This window comes from Cupressus sempervirens, chromosome 9 (genome assembly GCF_028749045.1).
Source record: "Cupressus sempervirens isolate cs-2001-9-10 chromosome 9, ASM2874904v1, whole genome shotgun sequence".
Taxonomy (NCBI): Eukaryota; Viridiplantae; Streptophyta; class Pinopsida; order Cupressales; family Cupressaceae; genus Cupressus; species Cupressus sempervirens.
Window position 1 is genome coordinate 462,755,867 of NC_143126.1, and position 21,373 is coordinate 462,777,239.

A 21,373-nucleotide genomic window follows, 5' to 3' on the forward strand; every position below is an offset into this window, starting at 1 on the left:
TCATAAAGATCCACAATCATGCCAACTTGTGAAGATTGATCATGTAGAGAATGGACATGAGGGTCAGAGTGAGCCCTCGCAACAACTGTAGAAGAATCATCATCAATGAGAAGATGTATGTCCTCAAGTCTGTCTCCCAAGTCAACTGAAACTGGAGCTGGAAGACGAGATGTACCATGATGTGATGGACCTTTTACTGTGGCAATATAAGCATGTGGACTGGACTGATGTGACCTCTCACTGCAACTGTCGATAGAACCCCACGTGTCTGAACCTGTTGAAGCACTATCGTTGGTGTCACTATCAGTTTCCACTGTGTATGATGTGCGGAGAGGAGTAGAGGACAAGCTGGGAGAACTTTCCTCAAAGTGAACATCCTTCTCCACAAAAATCTCATGAGTCTCTGGATCCATCAATCTATAAGCCTTCACATTGTCTTCATAACCAATAAAGGTACAAGGCCTAGATGTCGGTGCCTTGCAACTCCTGGAAGATAGGTTAGCCCATGCTGGACAACCGAAGACTCTAAAGTGACTCACAACTAGTTTTCTACCGCACCATGTCTCAAAAGGAGTCTTGCCATCTAAGGCTGGATGAGGAGACCTGTTAAGTATGTGAGTAGCACTACTAATGGCTTCAACTTCAAGTGTAGGATCAAGAGACTTAGCCTTTATCATGCAACTTTCCATGGTCTTGAGAGTCCTAATCCTCATAGCTGCAACATCTGTCTTGTGCGGACTGAATGCTGGTGAGTTCTGAAGATCAATCCCCTCAATTCTGCAAAAGTTCTTAAGTCTTCTATCAACATATCTATTCTCATTGTCCACCCTTAGTACTTTGATGGCTTTCCTTGACTTGTGTTCAACATGAGTCTTGAAGTCTTGAAGCTTAAGAACCACTTCATTCTTATGATGAAGGAAGAAGACCCAAGTGAATCTGGAAAAGTCATCAACAAATGTGAGTATGTAGCAGCCTTGGGTGACTGAAGTCACTGCAAAGGATCCTGCTTATACCATGTGAACTAGCTGAAAAACAACTGGAGCTCGAGAAGACTTCCCTTTATCATACTTCTCCTTGAGATTCATATCCACTGAACAAGATGAACATTCTCCCTTAGAAAAGTTGATATTAGGTAGACCTTTGACCATATGTTTTGAGCAAAGTTGCTGAAAAGAGCGGAAGTCAAGGTGACCAAACCGCTCATGCCATAAGTTGATTTGTGAAGTAGAGTGAGTTAACAAGGCTTGGGAAGGACTCTTAGGCACAAAGTGGGAGAAGGAATAAAGCCTCTTGTCATGATTGACTTTCCCCACTGCTACCAATGAATCATCTTTGAGACTTCGCACCATCACTGAATCTGGAAGGAACTCAACCTTATGACCATCTCCAAGGTGAGTGATTTGGTAAACTGATAGGACATTGGAGCTTAGATTTGGAACATAGAGAACATCTTTGAATTCCCCATTTTCCATTTCTACATGTCCTTTCCCTTCAACTTCCATTTTAGCATCATCTCCTACAAAGATATGCGGTACCTTTGACTGCTTCAATGAAGAAAAGTCTTCCCTTGAAGAACCCATGTGGTAAGAGGCACTTGAGTCAAGTATCCATTCCGAAGAAGAATTTGTGTTTGCCATAAGTGCTTGACCTTTACCTTTTGAAGAGGTAGGAGATGAATCCTTGGAAGTATCTGGCACTTGAATCTTATTCTTCTTGAGTAGATTTTCTAACTCATCGATTCTTTTTGTTTTGCAATGATGCTCGTCATGATTTGGCTTTTTGCAATATGCACAAAAGAGTTTGTCCTTCTTTTCATTACTTCCCTTCTTGTTTGAAGAAGAACCGACTTGTTGAGAGGAGGATTGTTGTGTCTCAGATTGTGTTTTCTGCTTCCACTGCTCCTTCTTCTTGTTTTTCTCCCCTTGAGTTGATTTGTGATCATCACTAGCCACCAAGGCTTTGGTCTTGGATGACTTGAGAAGTCCAAAATCCACCAAGTGAGATTGTTCAACAATCAACATATCTGCAAATCCATCAAAGGAAGGCTTATGGTAAGCAGATCCCATGGTTAACCTATGAGTATTAAAACTTGAAACAAAGTTGGCATACTCAGAAGGTAGTTTCTTTAGGATGTGATGAATCAACCTGTCATCCTTCATGGGATTTCCACAATCTTTAAGAAGTGCCCTATACTCATTGACTTTAATGATGTAATCCTGAATTGTGTCATAATTCTTAGGATCCAAGAGAAGTAGATCATCTTCAATCTGAAATCCCTTTTTTTCATCCACTTTACCATACAGCTGTTCAAGTTTATCCCAAGCTTCTTTAGATTCTGAACAATTTTTAATGTGAAAGAGAAGATCCCCATGTACACAACTCCTAATAACTCCTAAAGCTTGTCAGTCTTGCCTTTGCCAATCAATGAGTTCTTTAGCATTAATAGGTTTGGTAATTGTACCATCAACGTAAAGACTATATCCTTTTTCCATTAATCTACTCCATGCAATATCTTTCCATGTAGAATAGTTGCGTGAAGTTAGAGGAGGACATTTAAAACCCATGATGCAGAAATGAAAAGAGCACAAAATAGAGACACAAGAACACTGTACACACCCCCCGTTTTCACTCAATCAAAAGACCCCCCCAAAAAAGATGCTTTGGCACTTGTCAAAATGAACAAAGTGGACTTTCTGATTTTTCTTTTACAACTGCCTTATGAGGCTAAAATCTGTCACTTAAGCAATGTAGCTTAGATTTACAACAATTCTGAAAAAGAACCAAAGCTTTACAATGCCAAAGAAGGCCTAATTTTGAAAGTGAGAAATTGGTCCACACAAACCTAGAATCTAACTTCAGATCTAGAAAGTAGACGAAAAAAGACACTTTCAAAAAAAACAAAACCTGAAAAAGTGACTAGATGTGCCCGTACAGAGCTTCTAAAGTTGCAAAATGTAGGATTATGTAGGTACAGTCGCAAAAAAATGCAATTTCTGCAAAATTTGTGCACCAAAACCAGAAAACAACACTACCATTGGAAAATTCAAAAAATTCTACCTGATTTCAAAAAAAATTGCACCTGAATTGGAGTCTGGATGTCAAAGATATCGGCTCGCAAAGTCAGGCTGCCAAACTGAAAAGCAATCTGGAGAGGGGTCTGGAGGAGAAACTGCGAGTCTAAATTTGACGGCCAAACGACCGTCAAAGCAGTTGTAAAACGCCTAGGAATGACGTTCAGACGGGCGTCAAATTTAACTTCGCGTTCTGCTGACGTCAACAAAAAAAAATAGCGCCCTTGGGTGACGTGGCACGCTGAGTTGGATTGTCCGTACTGTACAGAAGACACGTGTCAGATTCCGTACTAGTGACGTGGCAGTACCCACCAGTTCCACGGGAGGACGTGGCAATCCGGTTGTCACTGCTGATGTGTACGGAAGTGCAGGCCGGTTTCCACAGGAGGACGTGGCACTACTGGATTAGATGACATTGCTGACTGTCACTGCAGAGTCTACGTGGCAAGTGAGGCGTAGACGCGTGGCGCCAAATCCATTGCGTGGGCAGGAGTCTAGCAGAACGCGCCGCGTGGCACTGTTTGATTTATCTACATGTCACTTTGCAGGCGACTGACGTGTCAGAGTCAGAAATGTGCAGGCGGAATCTGCAAAGGATGCCGAAAAACAGAGAACGGGGTCGATGTTTTTAATTAGCGACCACCGTGCCAAAATATTCTCGCAGGATACCATTGTTGTTGTCGAAATTCATGCTGTCTGAACAACCGGAACCTTTGCAACGAACAGTTGCCGGAGTTTTAAGTGTGGCGCCGGTTTGTATACAGTGGTTGCCGCAAAAGCAGCTTCCGAAAGTCCGGGCAAGAGGGTTGAAAACTTTGCGATGCCGGAGAAGTAAAAATAGCGAACGCCGTTGAAATTGCAAGAACCGGAATTGCGTGCGAACTCGCCGGGAAAAACGCAGAAGGCAGGAAATGAAGATCGACGCCAAAAAATGGTTGGAGGTCGCCGGTTTATAGCAAAGCCCTCCCGGAATCGCAGACACGGGTGCCAGACTGTTGCAAATGCGACGCCAAAATTTTTGGTGCCATCGACCAAAACGCGGGCATGTCTCAACTTCGCCATTCACCGGAGTTTTATTAAAAATCCCACATTGAGTGTGGGTGCGCTTAAAGCGCTCTTTTTAAATAGAAACCCGCAAATGTTATGAAGAAGCTAAGCCGGGTTGTGTGGAGGCCGCCGGTTGAGGGTTGTTGCCGGGATCCGTGCTGCTCGTCTGCCAAGTTGTTGGAGGATTTGTGGCCGATGCGGATTTGGGTAGTAAGCCCAATCCGTTTAAAAATAACTCCTGCGAAATTAATAACAAACCCTCCACAAATGGCAGATCTGGGGTGTCACAGCCCGATCTGCTAAAAAAATTTCTCTGAATTTCCGTTAATATCCGTGACGGAAAATAAAATAGCAGAGAAAAATAAAATGTGCAGATCTGAATTATATCAAATGAATCTGCTAAAAAAGACCATACCCATATTGCAAATCGAGGCCTCTGAGTTTCGATTTGCAAAAAAATTCTCACGGTCAACTTTGGGCCAAGGTAACCGAGTTTATAGTCGATTTTCACCGGTTCAGCGTTCCGGACGCAATGACGAGGTCAGATCTGACGCTAGACACTCCCAATTTCTGCAACACTCCGGATTCGGGCTGAGGTGATGAAGCAAGCGTAGTCTCGAATGGCTATGTGATGAGAAAATCTCCAAGTTGCTCTGATACCATGTAAGAATTTGCCTAAGGGAAAAATTCACCCAGGAACTAAGAACTCAAACACAAGCACACAGTAGACCAAAGTAGACAAAGTATGATCAAAATAACAATGTATTCAATAACTGGTTCATCGAGTACACTAGGAGTGCCTGAATATAAAGACCTCTGAGATACATCTAGAATGCCTCGTAATCAGCACCATGATGTGTCATACAACCAAGCACAGGTCCACCAGATATGGGTTATCCTCCATTAAGCACAGAAGTAAGTGCGGTGATGTGAGGATAAGCCTACAAGGGTGTGACACGCAAAACAGTGTTGTAGACACCATGTGCTTAAATAGAGTTGCATACTCCTGTGTTGTCTACATGACAACTCAAAAGGTGTGCAAACTCCTAAGTGTCTCACAAATAAAAATAATAAAATACTGCAAAATAATAAAATAATGCATAAACCTAAGTAAAACTTAAGTGTAATAAGTAAATACTTATTTACACCAACAAATATAATAAAGACCAACTAAATAAGTAGAAAATAGGACCTATCCTCAACCCAAATTCCCAAAAGGAATAATCCAAATTGGTTAACTACAAGGAAGTGATCAATGCACAAATGGATCAAGCAATGGAGAATATGAAAAAAGGAGTAGATCCTATGATCTTGCTATGGAAGGTAAGTACTTGAAATCTCGAATAAATAGAAGACACATACTAACCTTGGAGTAGGATAAATCTGGAAAATGCTAAGTTCTGATGTCTATGTACAGTTTTAGGGAATTCTACAACCTGTTCTGGACTAGAAATGTCGAGACGGAGAAAACCTAAAAAACTTGTCCTTTTGAAGGTAGGTCGACTTTGACCCAAATAAAGGAGCACAATCTTACCCCGGGGCACAATTGTACCCCAAAAAGTCAACTTTGATCTGCACTGCTCTGACGAAATTTTTGTTTGCAGATACTGCAAGTTCGACGAAAAGGGTATCTAAATTTGCACTTTAATTCGTTGTTCCACACCTGTATCTGCAAGAAAAATAGTTTTGTTGTTTGGATGAGGGGTTTGCCTTGGTCAAACCCCGGCTTGGAATCAACCTTAATAATGGAATTGAAATAAAAAATGCTAACAAGTAGTAGAAGTAAATCTAACAATGAAGCTATGATACTTAATAGATATGCAATTGTATTTGAAATGTAAACAAGTATATTGATATGAAAGGTTGAACATAACATTAACAAATGTAAATCAAAATGTCCATGATTGTATGCTTAGAGTCCACCTTGAAAGAAGAATGAATAGATCTGGAAGATGAACAAAGGATCTTGAAGTAAAATCACACCACCATGATGGATAGATCTAGGGTTTTGGATGATGAATCTTGAATGCTTGAACCAAATCCCTACAAAGGCTTGCATGCTTCAATCCTTGATCTTCAATGGAAAACTTGAATGCTTGAATGATAGAATGCTTGCTCACTTGAAAATGGATGCTTGATAATATCTCTTTATGAAAAGTAGGTAGTCGCTATCGCCTTATGCCCTTCTTTTTAAAAATGAAAGGAGGCTTCCTTATATAGAGATCTAGGGCACAAACTTCTAGAGAAAGCCGACATGGGATCATTAAATCCCAATTAACCTCAACCCCTAAGAATGGACCTAGATTAAATACAATTTAAGAATCTACCATTTCGAAACTCTAAACAGCCGACCCAGAAGCGAAAAAATGAAACTTTCTAAAGCTTGATATCCCGAAACTCCTAGAAATTGAAACTTGGACCTAGGGTTAGAGTCGAGGTCGTCCTTGACCTAGGTCAAGGTTGAGGTCGACCTTGACCCTTCAGGTCATCCTTGACCTGGAAAGTCAAAGTTTTCAATTTCACATAGACAATTGTCAAAAAGAGGCTAGTAATAGAGAGCAAGGTAAACTTTAAGAAAACCCCCTCCAGAAAAATATATAAATTATTGGCAAATCTTTCATTATTTTGAAAAACCAAATTATTTTTATCGGCGAATCTCTCAATTTTTTTATTTTAAATATTATTTACATTGGCGATTATTTTGGAATCATAATTTTTTAGTAGAAAATATTGGCGAATCTCAATAATAATAGGAAGTTTGCTAATTGTGATGGAATATTACAAATCAAAATTGAACATGTTTTATCTCATGGAAATTATGAGGATACTTACATTATATTATAAATCAATAGTGAAAACTAAATATTGGTAATATATCCCTAAAATAACTAATAATTATGATAATTATTGGTGAATTAATTTTAATTTCTTCGATAATATACAATATTTAGGTGAATCAAATCTAATTATGTATCGAATATTGTGGCGAATCTTTGAGTTTAAATTTTTTAATAAAATAAATTATTGAGCTATTTTAAATATTTTAGAACTAAATTTAATAAAAATGTGGCGATTTAGGTTGCATTAAATCTTAAATTATTAGCCAAATTACTAGCAAAAAAATTCTAAAATTCACAAAATTACAAATATTCACCACTAAAAAACACCCTAATAGAGAGAGAGAGAGAGAGAGAGAGAGAGAGAGAGAGAGAGAGAGAGAGAGAGAGAGAGAGAGAGAAGCAGAACAAGGGGAAAACAGCTAAATTCATGCAAAAACCTATTCAAGGCACTTGACATGACCCCAGACCACTTACTTGGAGGGCTAAACACTCTTAACATGGAAGTGCTTCCATTTTAAGACAATACACCAACATAAACTGATGGCACAACTAGGCTTGACCACGATGCCAAAATGACATATACAAAACACATGAATGTCGAGTCAGCATAAACATATGAAATACAACATTCTATATTCAAGGTGAGGCATCAACTTAATATCCTCAAATAGGAGCAAAAGAAACATTGCACAATAGCAGGCATAATAAAGAAGACAAAATGGAATAGAGGACTCAATCACAAGCCTAGAAAGATGATGCTAACAGCCACAACCATAACAAAGATGCACCAAAAATGGAAACTATCTGGTGACAAATGGATGATACAAGATCTATCTCTCAGCTACAACAATTCAACATTCAAATCATCAAGCTTTTTTCTTTATTTGCTGATATCCAAACTTGCTCTGATACCATGTTAATGTTTTAGCCTAGAAAATGGATAAAGAGCAATAAAGAAGAGCAGAAATAATACACAAAAGACTCAATAGATTTATCCTGGGTGAACCCTTCCACTTGAAGGGAAAAACCCAGCCACGCCAGCATAATATCTCTTTTATTGATAATAAAATATTTGAGAACAAAGCTTTCACCTGATTGATTTACAATGTACCAAGCAATCACTTATATAGATTGCATAAGACTCTTCATCTTTTCGCACAAATGTCTCTTTGAGTCCCAAAAATAAGACCCTTCATATTTGCACATATACAACACTTCACATTTCCATACGTATGCCTCTTCGCATGACATATGACATGTCTTTTTGCACAATATTAACTTAAATATAATCACATATATCTCTTTCAGCTGAAGATGACCAAAACAGTCATAACAAACATATTTCTATCTCATAAAACCAGAGATAAAGATCTCTATTGCGGCTACAAACTTCAACAATAAGTGTCTCCTTATAAGTGGATTAATATTGAGATTTGAGATACTTTCCATAATATTACAAATAGATTTGATTTTCTAATATTATTATCATTATGAATATTCGAAATAGGAATATCACTAAGATTATTATTAGTTCTAGTAAGAAGCATATGATGTGGCAAAGGAGGGGCATTTATAAATCCAATACTATACCTTATTCTTAAGCTAATGAAGGTGCATAATTTTGACCCTAATATAATCATTAATCAATACTATTAATAAATTGTGGGTAAGTCTATAAGAACTCTTGTATTAGTAAGCAATGGATAGGGAATGTGGACAGGGAGAAGAGTAAATCGCTCACGTTGGGGCAAGAGTCCAAATATGGATAAAGATCTAAGAGAGCCCCAAGTAGATCATGTCCAAACTTGAGCAGCCCTAAGTCTGCCATCCATTACGATATTTCACACAGAGGATTATGGACGATTTTCCAAATTTCTAGTAGTATTGGGTTATGATATTTACAAGCTGTTCAATATAATCAAGAATAAAATCCTAAAGGTTTCCATTTACAATCTAGGACCATTTTAAGATCAACCTAATAGAAGGGGTCATCACAATGACACATCAAGCCAAATGCCTACTCAAAGAGAATATCTCGATCTTCAAGAAGTATATCCTCCATCAATAAATTTTTCATGGAGATGATGTCCCCAAACCAATATGCTTTTCATCTTCTTTACCATAAGAGTAGGGTAACATGACTCGCTGCGAGTCACGTGAGTCAAGCGAGTCAACGAGCTGCGCTGACCTCGCCAAGTCACAATGACTCGTGACTCACGAGCAGTGAGTCACGAGGAGTGACTCGCGAGTCACCGAGTGACTTGCGTGACCCGGCCTGCTTAACTCGGCCGCGACAGGCATGAAACCGGGCCTTGAAAATATAGTTTTTTGCATTTTTTTTAATGATTTTTTTTTATATATCTCACTCATATAACCCTAAAAGGGCTCCCATAACAGTCTATAGTGAAAAGAAGAAAGAGAGAGAGAGGTAGAAGAGAAATAGAGGTTTCTTGTTTTGCAACCAGCTAAAAGGAGGAGGAGAAAAGCTTGCATTTGTGACATTGGAACTTGCATTTAGATCATCAAGGAGTTTATAGGAGCTTTTCTCAACACTTCCCAAAGCATTTGAAAGAGGTAAGACTTGATTGTTTAGATTTTGATGATTTTTTTGTCTATGCTTATGGGTTTTTTGCATGAATTTTTTTTGTTTGTTTATGAGTTTTTTTTTTACTTTAGATCTTCACAAAATGCAATGCTGAAATGGTAATATTTGGTCTAAAATGTCTTATTGCAGCAACCTTTACATTGTTCCTTAATTAAGTCATAATGGCTTCTGGAGGTAAAAAACCCAAGCTCTCTAAAGGCAACAAAAAAGATGAGTGTTGGAAGTTGACCATAGAATTTTCGGGTAGAAAGAGAACTCAAACAAAATGCCTATTTTGCAAAACCATTAATAGTGGGGGGATAAATAGATTAAAATACCATATTGCTGGCTTACGTGGTCATGATATTGAGCCTTGTGGAGCTGCATCTGTTGAGGCTCAACGTTTTTGTTATGTAGCCTTGGAAAAATATGAACAAGAAAAAGAATTTAAAAAAAACAATTAGAAGAGTTAGCTTAGATTGGTTCTAGTTCCCTTCCATGCTCATCTATAAATGTTTCTAAGTCAGTAGGTTGTGTTGGAGAAGGTTTTTCCCGTCCCCTCTATTGTCCTAGTGCTTCTGTTGCTCGTGCTTCCTCTACATCTATTCCTTGCACTTCTAGTGATCCTACTGCTGCTGTCCCTTCTAGTAGTGCTGCTCTTCTTCGTCCTAGAGTAAGAAAATCTAGTAAGTTGGACAACTTTTTTGTACCGCGTACCACTCCTGGTGCACAACCCTCACTTGAGAGCATGGGCTGGAATAGGGAGATACATGAAGCTGGAGTAAGAGCAATTTGCAAGTTTTGATTTTTCTGCGACATTCCATTTATAGCAGCCAAGTACTTCAAGTTTTCAACTTCATTTATATTTGATTGTTTTACGTTTTAAGTTTTAAAATTTATATTCAATTTTATACTTTTAACTTGATGTTGAAAATTTGAAATATGCTAATTAAAATGTTTTTATAAATGTAATAGGACTCCTTATTGGCAGGGGATGATTGATGCAGTTTCCATCTGTGGTGCGGGGTTCAAAGCCCCCACTGAAGATGTGTTGAGTGGCCCCCTCTTGCTAGATATGGTTGAGGAGATGAAACTTGAGTTGGAGGACCACAAAAAGATTTGGAGCCAAAAGGGGTGTACCATCATGACAGATGGATGGACAGATAGGAGGTTCAGAACCCTCCTAAATTTTCTTGTTTCTAGAGGAGGTAATTCATCATGCTCTACTTCTTGAAGTCTAAAATTTAATGTATACTATTATTGAATAACGAAAATTTTGTTTTATTGAGTATTGATTCTTGATTCTTGAATAATAATTATTTTGTTTAATTTTCACTTTCAGGATCCACCATGTTTTTGAGGTCCATAGATACTTCCTCATGTGTGAAAAACGCAAAATTCTTATGTGAGACTATTGAGGAGGTCATAAGGGAGGTGGGGGAAGACAATGTTGTCCAAGTGGTGACAGATAATGCAGCTAATTATGTTGCTGCAGGTAAAATTTGAACTTCTAACTTTCTAAGTTCTACTTCTAAAAAATTTGTTTTAGTTTTTCATTAAATTTTGAAAATTAAAAGTTTTTTAATACATCAAATGTTTTCATTGTTTACTAACTAATTTAAAATTGCTGCAGGAAAACTATTGATGGAGAGACACCCAAAAATCTTTTGGACTCCATGTGCGGCCCATTGCATCGACCTCATGTTAGAGGATATTGGCAAGCTTGTATTTGTGAAATCATGTGTTACCAAGGCCAAAAATCTTTGTAAGTTCATCTATAATCATGCCTTGGTCCTCAGCACTATGAGGAAATACACGAAAGGAAAGGAGTTGGCTCGTCCTGGTATCACAAGATTTGCCTCTAACTTTATCACACTAAAATCCTTGCTAAGTTCAAGGTTAGAGTTGAGGTGCATGTTTGTTGGTCCAGAATGGAGTTCCTCCTCCTTTGCTAGCAGCCTTGCAGGGATAGACGCAACAAAATGCATTTATGATGATGATGATTTTTGGAAGCCATGTTTGAAGATTGTGGAGGTAATTTTAAATTTAAATTTTAAATTTTAAAAGCTTAAGTCTTAAAATTTTATAAATTAATTTGTCTCATACATATTTTTGTTTTATTTTCATTGTGCAACTTTGCAAAGTTTCATCATTCACTAAATTGTTTTTTTGTTTAATTGTTTTATAGATCACCGAGCCCCTTGTAGCCCTCCTACGAGTTGCTGATGGTGAGAAGCCCTCTATGGGCTACATTTATGAGGGCATGGATAGGGTCGAGGAGACTATTAAGGCCAAATATGTAGGAGTTGAGGAAAACTATGGCCCTATTTGGGACATAATTGATAGAAGATGGCAAAATCAGCTTCATAAGCCCATCCACGCAGCAGCCTATTACCTCAATTCGGTATACCATTTCCTTGATGATTTCAAGGCAGATGAGGAAGTTCTTAGTGGCCTATACACAGTGGTATCGAAGATGTCACCTAATCCCACAGATATATTGCTTGAGATGGATGCCTATAATAATGCATCAGGGCCCATTTTTTCAAGTCAAATTTGCAAAGAAGGTCGTACAAAATTGCAGCCAGGTAAAGATTGCAGCTTAAGCCTTATACAATCTAGTTTATAAATTTCTAGCTTTAAACTTAAAGTTCAAATTTTGAAATGAGACTAATATTTTTTTGTTTTCCTTTTTTCAAAATTCAGATAGATGGTGGCAAATGTTTGGGCCTTCAACCAAAAACCTTCAGCAAATCGCCATCCGCATTTTGAGCCAGCCAAGTAGCGCTTCTGGATGTGAGCGCAATTGGAGCATGTTCGAGCACATCCACTCGAAGAGGCGTAACAGGTTGTCTGTGCAGAAAATGAATAGTCTAGTCTTTGTGCACTACAACCTGCGCATTAGGATCAGGGAGATTTTGGATAGTGACACCTCTCCGATTACTCTAGAGGAGGTTGATCCAGAGTCTGATTGGATCACTGAGGCTACTGATCCTGTCATTGATGATGAGGACCTACAGTGGCTTGACCAGGCAGATAGAGAGGGCCAGGCTGAGGCTGTGGTTGTGACAGCAGAGGACCAGAGAGCTCCAGTTGTTCCTAGTGGCACCTCACAGACATTGGCAGAGCTTGAGCCTGAGGTTGAGGCTATGCTATGGCTACCGAGACATCCAGGACCTACCTTAGATGCCTTACTAAGAGGCATTTTGTAGATTATACTGAGCCTGAGCCTGAGGTTGAGGCTGAGGTTGGGGATGAGGATGAGGATGATGATGATGATGAGGATGACGATGAGGATGAGGATGATGATGAAGACTCCGACTAGGAGCCATAGCTGTAGACTTATAGTCTCGTTTTAACTTTTTGTTTAACAGTTTAATAGTAACTTAATATATGATCAGCATTTGGAACATTTGAATTTGATGATGACTATTGAATCTTGATGTGTTGGATTTCATAATGCATAAATGATAATACATATACAATTTGATGGTTTGCATGGATTTATCTTAGTTTGACTTTAATTACTAGTAATATAGTATTTACTTTTAGCAATTTACCTTTGTAAGTTTGTAACTTTGTAGTTTGTAGTATTGTACATAATACATATGTAATCGATGTTTGACTTTTAAGTTTTAAGTTTTTAACTTTAAGTATGTGGCATGTGCATTATGATCAAATTATCTTCTATTTAATGATGTTATTGTGTCTTTACGCTTTATTCAATAATGGGTGCATGGAATGTTCTTTAAATCCTAAAAAATCTCAAAATTTTGAGGTTTTTTCACTTTGTCGAGTCACCGCCGAGCCGAGTCACAAGTCAGAGCTGGGTCACGAGTCAAGTTACCCGAGCCGAGTCCGAGCCGAGTCCGAGTCTCATTACACTGCATAAGAGTATGCCAAGAACTTTTGTGTAGAATGGAAAATTTTGAGGTAGAAGAATACAAATGTGATCTTTTGGAATGACATAGTATGATTTAAAAGTAGGGTGTTTTTTAGTGGTGAATAATTGTAATTTTGCAAATTTTAGAAATTTTCTGCTAGTAATTTGGCTAATAATTTAAGATCTTATGCAACCTAAATCACCACATTTTTATTAAATTTAGTTCTAAAGTTTTTTAAATCACTCAATAATTTATTTTATTAATAAATTTTAAATCAAAGATTCACCACAATATTTGATACATGATTAGATTTAATTCACTTAAATATTTTATCGAAAAAATTAAAATTAATTCACCAATGATTATCATAATTATTAGTTACTTTAGGGATATATTACCAATATTTAGTTTTCACTATTGATTTAAAATATAATGTAATTATACTCACAATTTCCATGAGATAAAACATGTTCAATTTTGATTTGTAATATTCTATGACGATTAGCGAACTTCCTATTATTATTTAGATTCGCCAATATTTTCTACTCAAAAATTTGTAGTCGGTAGAAATTGTGCATCGGCCAACGGGTCCCTTCGGTAAAAGTCTTGTTATGTAGCCGACGGGTAAACAGTTTGTAGCGGGCATAATGTATCTGGCCGACGGACTCCTTCGGGAAAGTTCTTCAGAAGATATTTATAACCCCTTCGAGGAGATCATATCAGGAGAAAAAGAATAATGTACTGCTGGTATATGCGAATAATAATAAGAGTTTTGTTGTTTTCTGTTCAGTGTTCGTGTCTATTTCCTGTGTGCGTTGCTTAATTAATCCATACGGTAAACATTTGGCACCGTTGCCCAATGGACCTGGCATGCAGGCAGGCGGATATGAATTAAATGCCGAATCAGTTGAACAAAGATAAGAGTAAGCTGAAGGAAAAAGATGACATACGCGTTGCGCAAGAAAATTTAATTTTGGCTTAGCAGATAAAGCGTCGAAGGAGGTTTCAGAAGATTTCCGACGGAAACAAGAGTGCGGAAGGATTGTTGAAGGAGACTCGACAACGGCTTGATTTGGTGGAAGAAGCGAGGGAGGAGTTTCTGAACCTGCATACGCCACGAGAAGAGAATCCTGACGGAAGGAGATCGACTCGCACGGCTCGGAGTGCCGAAGGAGCACGAGCGTGGAGTGACCTCTTCGTCCGAGATATACTTCCGGAACAGACAGCTTCGGTTGACGAACCCTCTTCTTCACCAAGCAGCGCGGAAGTCCAAAACAGCGCGGGTGTTGAAAACAGCGCGGAAGCATAAACCAGCGCGGGTGTTGAAAACAGCACGGAAGCAGAAACCAGCGCGGGTGTTGAAAACAGCGCGGGTGTAGAGAACAGCGCGGGTGTCCAGAACAACACGGGTGTGCAGAGCAACACGGGTGTTCAAAATAGCACAGGAGCTCAGAACAGCGCGGGTGCTCAAAACAGCGCAGGAGTGGAAAACAGCGCAAGTACACAACAAAACCCTCGACATACAGTGATAATGGCAGGTCCGAAAGAAAAATTGCCTAAATTTGATGGTGATGAAGCAGCTGATCCCATTCGACATTGTAAAACATGTGAAACGATCTGGAGGGCAAATGGCATAACAGATACAAACGAATGGATCCGACAATTTCCTGCTACCCTACGGGGTGTTGCGATTGATTGGTTTACTGATGCTGATTCACAGAAATTAAATAGTTGGGATAATATTAAGGAGTTCATCGCAGAATTTCAACTTTTGCGTGATGATAATGAAATTGTAGCCGAGATATTCAATACCAAGCAAAAGAAGAATGAAACAGTACGGGTCTTCGCCAGGAGATTGAAGGACTTAATCAGTAAAATGGAGAATAAGCCGGCGGATGGCCTCCAGAAGAGATGGTTCATTGAAGGCCTTCACCCGAAGTTGCGGAAAAAGGTGAAGATCGTGCCACCATCGACATACATTGAAGCGTACAATCGGGCAATGAACCTCGAAAGTGACCAAAAGACAAAGAAGAAAAAGAAGACCAGCTCATCAGATTCAGATAATGATGACCCTTCAGGAGAAGATAGCAGCGACGATGACGAGGGCAGCAACAAGAAGGTCCGTGCCCTCCAAAAGGACATGATTCGGATGATGAGGGAATTCAAAAACATGAACAAGGAGACTAAGGGTAATGATCTATGGTGCACGGAGTGTAAGAAAGAAGGCCATACGAAGGGATCCTGCTCGAAAGATCAATTTTGTGAAATCTGTCAGATCCTCGGACACTCGGTAAAGGAATGCCCTTTCAATTTAAAAAAAAGGACACCGTAGCAAGTGTTCCTGTCACAGGAGGCATCCCCGTCAAGAGGGAACGGGAACACCAGTACGGAAGGTGCCACATCAGGCAGATATAGAAACAACCGGCGTGGTCCAAACAACAACAGCAATAACAACAATGGTGGTAACAACAATAATGGAGGAAGGAGTCGAATTCAGTACGATGCGAATGGTCGGCCAATTGTTCAATGCCGCGCATGCAATCTGTGGGGTCACTTCGCCCGGGAGTGCACAACAACGAACACACCGAAGCTGCTATGCCGTTGGTGTGGACCTGGAGATCATGATGATACTAAGTGCCCGAAGTCCGGAGTAAACTTGATTACCGTAGGGACAGACGAGGAAGAAGTTCTGGCAATCACTCAGAAGCAGGCGAAGCTATACCCTGACCCAGCGGAAGAAAAGAAGAGACTCGAGGAAGCAAGGGCAGAGATCCACAAAGTAACACAGGCAAAAACAGCACACCTGAAGGACATGCCGAGTACTTCCGTCCGGAACTGTGCAGAACAGAACATTGTACGGCAAATATTGCAAGCTGAGATACCCGTCAGGATAAATGATTTGTTGCTCACGATGCCTCAACTCCGTATGGCCCTCACAAATATAGTCCCAAGTGCTAAGCAACCCGTAGAGCAAGACAACGACAAACTGGGGGGTACAAGTGCCGAAGATCCGATGTTGTTAGCTCTTTCCTCTGGACGCTATCCGGCGGTTGTTGAAATGGGCATTCTCGGGACTGTGCTAACAGACAGGATCGTCAACGGAGGATACGGTGTCAATGTGCTACCAGAGGATACTTGGAAAAAGTTGGGATGGCCGACATTATGGCCACCTACCTTCCAGCTGCTAACGGCCGATCAACATGGAATCAAGCCGTTGGGAATACTCACAGTGCAACTAGTGACAATCGGAACACAACCATTCCTGTTGGACTTCGTTGTGATTCCTCTCAAGCGGAAGGGGTACGATGCTATTTTGGGTCGGGGGTGGCTGATACAAGCAAAAGCAAAGCACGATTGGAAGAAAAATACTTTATCACTCGAAAGAAAAGGCCGGAAGTATGTCATTGATCTGCACACTCAAATGGTCGGGGACGAAGCCCTCTCGTCAGATTCTGAGGGAGAAGAGGATGAAAAGGGGCAAATTATGGAACCGAATCAGGAGGGAGTTTTACGACTGGAAGGAGATGACGATTTGGATTCAGTAAATGGTCTGTACCATTGGCAAATAGAGGATTATGAATTGTTCCCAACCTGCAATGTACTGACAATAGAAGAAAACAATACCGATGCCTTTCCGAAGGAATTCACTGAAATAAACGAAGGGGATGCGTCACTCGATGGGACCCCGGCACATCAGTTCACTAAAGGAGAACCCATCAAATACAATGAAGTCGCGTTGTACACCATGAATTTGGGAGACGAAGCAGAACCACGGAACATATTGGTAGGGGACAATTGGGACCCAGTACTAAAGGCAGCAGCATTCAAGATATTTTTAGAATATAAGGATGTCTTTGCATGGACGTACAAGGACCTAAAGGGCGTACCACCTGAACTGTGTGTGCACCGCATTCCATTGATTGAAGGAGCAATACCCATACGGAAAAGGCCCTACAGAATGAACAAAAATTATGCGGCTCGAGTTACGGAAGAAATCAATCGAATGCTAGAAGCCGGAATTATTTTCAAGGTACAGACCAGTGAATGGGTATCTCCGATCGTGATCTCCCTGAAGAAGGACTCCATTCAAATCCGAATATGTGGTGATTTTCAATGCTTGAATGCAGTCACCATCAAGGATCTGTTCCCAATCCCATTCACAAATAGCATCCTCGAGGAGGTGGCGGGACATGAGATCTACTCATTTATGGATGGTTTTTTCGGCTACAATCAGATCTCAATCGCAGAGGAGGATAAACTGAAGACGACATTTGTCGTAGAAGATGGGGTCTATGCCTATAATCGGATGCCATTCGGTCTGTGCAATGCGCCTGCGACATTTCAGCAGATCATACTACACATCTTTGACAAGATGTCCGTCGAACACTTCAAGGCATTTTTGGATGATTGGTCAGTGTTCAGTGCAGAGGACAAACATCTAGCAGCCTTAGGTGAGTGTATGGAAAGGTGCCGCCGTGCGCGTTTGGCCCTTAACCCGAAGAAGTGCAGATTTATGGTTCCACACGGAAGGTTGCTCGGACACATAGTCTGTAAGGAAGGACTGAAGACAAATCCGGACAAAGTGCGAGTCATATTGGAAATGCAGCCGTCCACCAATGTGACAGAGGTAAAATCTTTCCTTGGGCATATAGGGTATTACAGGCGTTTCATAAAAAATTTTGCCAAGATAGCATATCCGTTGGATAGGTTAACTTCCAAGACAGAATCATTCCGATGGGTTAAGGAACAGGATGAAGCATTTGAAGAACTCAAGGTACGACTGGCTACAGCACCTATTTTGGCATACCTGGATTGGAAGGAGTTTCATTTGCATGTGGATGCATCAAACTATGCAATCAAAGCAACTCTCGCGCAGACAGGAAGCCATGGGTGGGATCATCCAATCTATTTCGCCAGTCAGTTGCTATCAAAAGCTGAACAAAATTATAGTACCACCGAATGGGAGGCATTGGGGATGGTCTATGCTGTACAGAAATTCCAACACTACTTGTTGGCCACTCCATTTGTCTTCTACGTTGATCATCAGGCCCTGTTGTATATGATCAACAAACCAGTCATTCAAGGAAGAATCAGCCGATGGTTACTCCTGTTGCAGGAGTTTACTTTCAAGATTATTGTCCGGCCAGGAAAGAAACATGTAAGCGCGGATCATTTATCACGTATCAGAACAGGAGAACCGGCAGACGGTGTAATGATGACTTTCCTGACGCACAGCTGTTTAAGATTGCTGCACTACCAGAATGGTATACAAGCATCGGCGAATACTTGTCAACAACACAGTTCCCAAATACCATGCCACCGAATGAAAAACGGAAATTGGTGATACGGAGTGGAACATTCCAGCTGATTAATGGATTGTTGTATAAAATGGGACTCGATCAGATCCTGCGGCGTTGTATCCTAAAGGAAGAAATTCCATGGGTACTGAAGGAAGCGCACGAAGGACCGGCAGGAGGACACATGGGGCCGGACACAACTGCACGAAAAATACTTCTAGCAGGATTATGGTGGCCAACAGTATACAATGACACCAGGGAATGGGTTGTTGCATGCGATACATGTCAGCGAGCTGGAAAACCCTTGAAAAGAGATTTCATGCCTCTGAATCCTTCTCATGCTCAGTAGCTTTTTGAACGATGGGGTTTGGATTTCATAGGACCCCTGAAGACGAGCCGAACCAGAAGATGCCGTTACATTGTGGTTGCCACGAAGTACTTGACTAAATGGGTGGAAGCGCGTGCACTACCAGACAACTCAGCGGTAAGTACAGCACAGTTTATTTATGAACAAATTATTACTAGGTACGGCATTCCATTACAATTAACAAGCGATAGAGGAGGACATTTTGTAAACCATGTGATCCGACTGCTCACCACGGAGTTCAAAATTTACCATTCGCTGTCAAGTCCGTACTACCCAAGGGCAAACAGACAGGCCGAAGCTACCAACAAAATCCTGGTATCAATTATATACAAATCCTGCGCCGTCGAAGGGGAGGATTGGGAGGAGAAATTACCTTCTGCTCTGTGGGCTTACCGCACGGCATACAAAGTCACAACAGGACACACGCCATTTCAACTGATGTTTGGACAGGAGGCCATAGTACCAGCAGAATTTATGATACCAAGCTTGCGGATAGCACTAGAAAACAAGTTGGGCGACATGGAAAGCTTAAGGGAGCGGCTGTATAAACTGAACAGGTTAGAAGAGAGGCGATTATTAGCACAGTGGGCAACTGAAGTAACGCAGAATAGGCGGAAGGCATGGCACAATAAGCACTTGAAGCTGAACAGGTTTCAGCCCGGACAGTGGGTATTAAAGTAAGACGGCCGGAATGAGATCAAACCGGTTAAGTTCAAGGTTAAGTGGGTCGGGCCGTATCAGATCCGGGAAGTAGGGGACAATGGAGCAATCAAATTATGGACTTTGGATGGACACGAAGTGCCTCAGGCGGTCAATGGGTCGAAGTTGAAGATATATCACGAGTGGAGAACTTTTGCATCAGGAAATGGCCTTCGGGAGACCCCTCCGTCACTGCAGACCCTCGGTAGAAATTGTGCATCGGCCGACGGGTCCCTTCGGTAAAAGTCTTGTTATGTAGCCGACGGGTAAACAATTTGTAGCGGGCATAATGTATCTGGCCGACGGACTCCTTCGGGAAAGTTCTTAGGAAGATATTTATAACCCCTTCGAGGAGATCATATTAGGAGAAAAAGAATAATGTACTGTTGGTATATGCGAATAATAATAAGAGTTCTGTTGTTTGCTGTTTCGTGTTCGTGTCTATTTCCTGTGCGCGTTGCTTAATTAATCCATACGGTAAACAAAATTATGATTCCAAAATAATCACCAATGTAAATAATATTTAAATTTTAAAAAATTGAGAGATTCGCCAATAAAAATAATTTGGTTTTTCAAAATAATGAAAGATTCACAAAAAATTTATATCTTCTTCTGGAGGGGGGTTTCTTAAAGTTTACCCTATTTAAAAGAATTGAAATATGATTTTCAATGAACAATGTTTGTAAACAATCACATTTCATCTAAGCGTATTCATGGTTATTATTGAGGGTGGTAAAAGTTGATCTAAATGAAGCGTAGAGGTCAAGGCATCATCCATTTGTTTGCTTGTAATATGATCTATTTTATCAGCTCCTATGTTGGTAGTGTTGCTTTCAATTGGGCTAAAGTCATAGTTTTGGCCCTAATTAATAGTTTCCAGACATTGTCCTACTAGTGATGTTTTGAACAATCATGGTTAACCAGTGTATATTTTTACTATATATCATAAGAAATCTCTTGTAGTCAAGCTGATCGCCATTATTATGAATTTTGTAGTATACTTCAAAGCAATTCGTCTAATACTTGAAGGATTCTTGTGTCAGACTCCTCAAACATTGATGATTTTGTATTCATACTTATAGTTCAACATAAGATAAATGAAACAGCTGAGATTGAAGTATTGTCAATGACTAATGAGAGACAAGTGAACATTAGTGAGGTATATTTTTAATAGGAAAGGCCTATTTTTGCTATTACTTCAAAACCTGCTATTGCTAGAGATAAATGATTTACATGTTTTAGATGCTATTAATAGAAAATGTTGAAATATGAAAGGTCTCTCTCTGTTAGGGATGATATAATGCATAGGGGTTTGTAACAAACCAAAACGAGGTTCAAGGTGTGTATTGCTATCTATATAATGTGTACATACTTGGTGATTACTGTCTAATCTCTAAATCATCCATTCAAAGGACTTTTGATTATCGTTGTTCCAATGGATTTGGATAGTAGAGGTTCCAAAGTGGATGGCATCTACTACCTAGTCTCATATAGTGAAAAGTAGGAGAAATGTGCAAGGCATAGTTACTATTATGGGTGTGTGACTATCGTCAATTTAGCAGCCATATGGAATGTTCGTTGAAG

At 40.0% G+C, this 21,373-nt stretch overlaps 1 protein-coding gene across 11 annotated transcripts in view; it reads right to left on the reverse strand.

Annotated features, from left to right (window-relative positions):
* The window catches only part of LOC149539340 (GDT1-like protein 1, chloroplastic), a 203,345-nt gene that overhangs the window by 148,540 nt on the left and 33,432 nt on the right, over positions 1 to 21,373 (reverse strand). The gene's annotated exons all lie outside the window — the stretch shown is intronic.